Raw genomic sequence first — 4,329 nt, forward strand, 5'->3', positions numbered from 1 at the left:
CATCTTGACAATGCTGCAGAGCAACCACGGGTTGCCAGTTACATCCAAAAAATAAACCTTAAAAAACCTCGGTATTTTGATTTTTTGAATGTAGTAACCGTTTTTGGCCACATTCTTACATATGGCGCCTTTAACGCTAATAAATAAAGTTGTTCCACTTTAAAATACACAATACAAAATTATCTGATGAAGAAATATCATCTTTATTCTGACCTGAACACTTTATAGATGCTGTTGTATGTTGATAGTCAAATCTGGTGTCAAAGGCCTATGAAATGTAGATCAAATAGAATATTAGAGGAAGCACACACACACACACACACACACACACACATGCACGTGTGACTCTCTCTCTCACACACACACACACACACACATACGCACATCTATTTGTTTTCTCCATCTTGACAATGCTGCAGAGCAACCACGGGTTGCCAGTTACATCCAAAAAATAAACCTTAAAAAACCTCGGTATTTTGAATTTGAATGTAGTAACCGTTTTTGGCCACATTCTTACATATGGCACCTTTAACACTAAATAAAGTTGTTCCACTTTAAAATACACAAGACAAAACTATCTGATGGAGAAACATCATCTTTATTCTGACCTGAACACTTTATAGATGCTGTTGTATGTTGATAGTCAAACCTGGTGTCAAAGGCCTATGAAATGTAGATCAAATAGAATATTAAAGGAAGCGCACACACACACACACATGCACGTGTGTCTCTCTCTCACACACACAGACACACACATAAGCACATCTATTTGTTTTCTCCATCTTGACAATGACCCCCCCCCCAGGGAGACGATGATGTGTGACAGCTGCTGCCTGTTCATATTGATTAACTGCCAGCCTGGATCACTTACAGATTTACCGAGCGACGGAGCTGGAACATGCCAGGCCGCCCTGAGGGAGGGTTTTGGACTGTTAGACGTGGAGAGAGAGAGCCCGCGGCTTATGTTCACCACAGCCGCCACTTTAATGTGAACATCATCTCTGTCCCACTGTGAGCCCCACGCAGCACGCACATTAGATTACTCTGGTCAGGATTCATATCAGGGGTCTGAGTGCAGACGAGGTCATCACGATAGTAGTAATAAACATAACATGAACGAAAGCTTGATCAGAGTCAGCGTTTATGCCAAATTAATGGGAAATTAAACACTACCTGTTATTTTTGACGATAATTCCTTTGCTTATAAAACAACTGAACATACAAAAATATCACAGAAAGAAGGAAATAAAAACATTACATTTAAGAATAAACGAGACGTCAGCGACTCTGTCTCGTGTGAAGAATTTTATTCAGCAAAGTCACCATAGGAAATAGTGATGAAAAATGTCGGAAACAACATGTTAAAGAATGTGGAGCGACACATTAAAAATGATATATACTCACCAAATTTCAGATGAGGTGACAAAGTTTGACAGAGTTTTTAAAGATCCCGATTTGGAGGTGAATATTTACGAAAAAATCTTTTAACATTTGACATTTTAAAGCTCAACTGTGTTTGATTAAAAAGTAAAGTGGTTGCTACTGTACATCACATTGTTAGACTAATCAGAGGGTACAGGAATAAACACACAATAATAATAATCTGGACTGGAAGACGGAGATTAGAGTGGACAAGCTGGACGAGTCAGGACATGACAATAAATGTCCTGTCGGAAGAAGATAAAACAATACGGGAGGGGACGTGATGGGACAAGAGCAGCACAAGACACGAAGAGACGTAACTGGACAAAAGCAGGACAAGGTAATAGAATAGAATAGAATAGAATAGAATAGAATGCCTTTATTGTCATTATACAATTTGTACAAGTTGTACAACGAGATTTACTTGACTTCACCTTGAAAGTGCATACAGCTAAAACAAAGAACAACAACAACAACAACAACAACAACAACCAGAGTATGGGTCAAAAAGGACATTAAAAAAAGACACAAGGGGACAAGAGCAGGACATGATATAAGTGGCCAAGAGTAGGATGAGACACAAAGGGACAGAAGACGGCATGAACTTCTGTCTCCTGTCCCATAGCGCTGAGAGTTTTGTCTCCGTCTGTGTTTGTAGAGAGCGTGGCCTTGGGAACGAGCCAGGTGAAGCTGTTGAGCACAGATTAAAGCAGAGATTGATCAATCACTTGAGTCTTCGGGGCCGGTGAAGGACAGCTCGCCTCGGGACACAAACACAGAGACTATTGATTGTGAGTCGCCTTCTATCAGATCTTCTGTGAACTGCTTGCTCTTCTCGAGTCAAGACCGTCAAACATTCACGAGTGCATTTTGCACGCGCTGTGACGATAAACCCTGCGTCTTCAGCTCTGTCTGTCTCAAGTCCGTCCGTGTCTTACTCACTTATTAGTAGCATCGTTGACGGGAGACTCTTGCAGTGTGTGTGTGTGTGTGTGTGTGTGTGTGTGTGTGTGTGTGAATCTTTGCAGGACTGGGCCCTCTGGCCGTGGTTATTAACAGGCCTACAGGATATTTAACAGCAAGGAGGCAGGTTTCTATGGCACTTAAAGGAAGCTGTGAACCATAAAATGTCACACACAGAGGGGTTTACAGCTTGTGAAGAAATGCAGCCTCACCAAAAAAAAAACAAAAAAAAAAACAACAACACATAAACATTTTGGGTTCACATAAAAACAAGAAACCATGATATAAACCAGGGATCTCAAACTCAAAGTCTCTCTGTCAATCTAGTCTGAATCAAATGGGAGAGGAAAAAATAAAATGATAACAATTTTCATCAAGTTTTTGATATGTAATGATGTGTAGTTCACAATAAAAAAAAAAAACATACGTGATGCTAAATTATAAATAACAAAAATGATCATATTAAGTAAATAACAACATATGGGCAACTGTAATCAAAGCACTTTAAACACTAAAAAGGCTTATATGAGATTTGGTGACTGCTGTGTTGACAATGAAGAGCAGGTCAAGGGTCATGTCACATGCAATCGATTGCATGTGGTCCGCGAGCCGCATGTTTGACAAGTCTGATGTGAAAGGTTTCAATACAAGCTGGAATTAAGGAAAATCACAATATTCACAGTGTTCTTCTCCTCTTTATCCATAAATGCTATCACAGCCGTTCACCTTCGCTGCAGTTGCTGTGGAGAAGTCACTCATAGGTGCCAATATGAAAATTAAAGAATAAAAAAAATGATTGCATAATGACCTAATTACAACATGACGTTTGTATAGAAACGATGAAGACCTTGAGTGAATGTATCAGTCGTGAGTTTTGTACAGTGAGAGCAAAGAAGGAGGCTGTGTTTTTATCAACCTTGTCACCTAGAAAAAAATCATATATATATTCTACAGCAAAGGTGTTTTTTTTAGATGAGAAATCTGTCTCATGTTTGTTTTTTTTAGCCACTTTTGAGTTTAGCATTTGAGTGAGATCAGAGTTATATCTTGTTTTTGTTTGTTACAGAAAAAGTCAACAGACCTTGTGTTTTTATTTATATTTAAAGGGACACTGCGTAGTATTTATGGGTTTATATGACCCAAAATCCACTTTTTTAGACATATTATGTGCTCCTGCATTGTCTAGTCGCTGTATAATAGTTTTTGTTTCATTTTCGTAGTGTTTCAAAAAGTCATGTAAAAAATAACATGGTCGCGGGCCGCGGTTGCATAGCCACTGTTAGCAGCGAGACGCCATGTTTCTACGGGAGCCTGTAAGGACAAACGCGAGAGAACAAATCAAGCGTCGCTTTACTTGTAGCGGAAGTCCCGCCTCCACTCGCTCCGCTTAGTCTGCTACGGCCGTGGTAGCTGGCGCCCTCTCCCTCGCCGGCTTCTGACAGCTCTACCGCTGCCACGAAGAGCTGTCCCTCGTCCTCGCCCTCCCCCCCTCCCTCTCGTTGTCTGAATAAATACTAGAACCTCATCTGCTGACACGGAGAAAGACGACGAGGACGACATCTGACCGGCTGAGGATACCGTAGCGCTCAGGGAAGGGAGGGGGTGAGCAGAGGAGCAGTTAGTTGTTGTAAATTTCAGCCTCTCCTCTAGATGTCACTATAAACTACTTACTTCACCTTTAACCAAAAAGAATAAATGGGAATCAGGCTTTCGATTTTTTACATTTGTCGTCCAGACAGGTTAGCTGTTTAACATACAGGTCGTCATTGACTTAAAATCATGGAACTTCTGAACTACCTCAACACAACAGCATGAATATTTTTAATGATATTATTTCTCGGAGACATGGTTGGTTCTTCACTACCATCACGTCAAACAACCATCCACTCTCACGTTCACCGGCTATTTACTGTGTCCAATTGACCTCTGCATGTTTTTGGACTG

Source organism: Microchirus variegatus, assembly GCF_963457635.1.
Source record: "Microchirus variegatus genome assembly, chromosome: 4".
NCBI classification, from domain to species: domain Eukaryota; kingdom Metazoa; phylum Chordata; class Actinopteri; order Pleuronectiformes; family Soleidae; genus Microchirus; species Microchirus variegatus.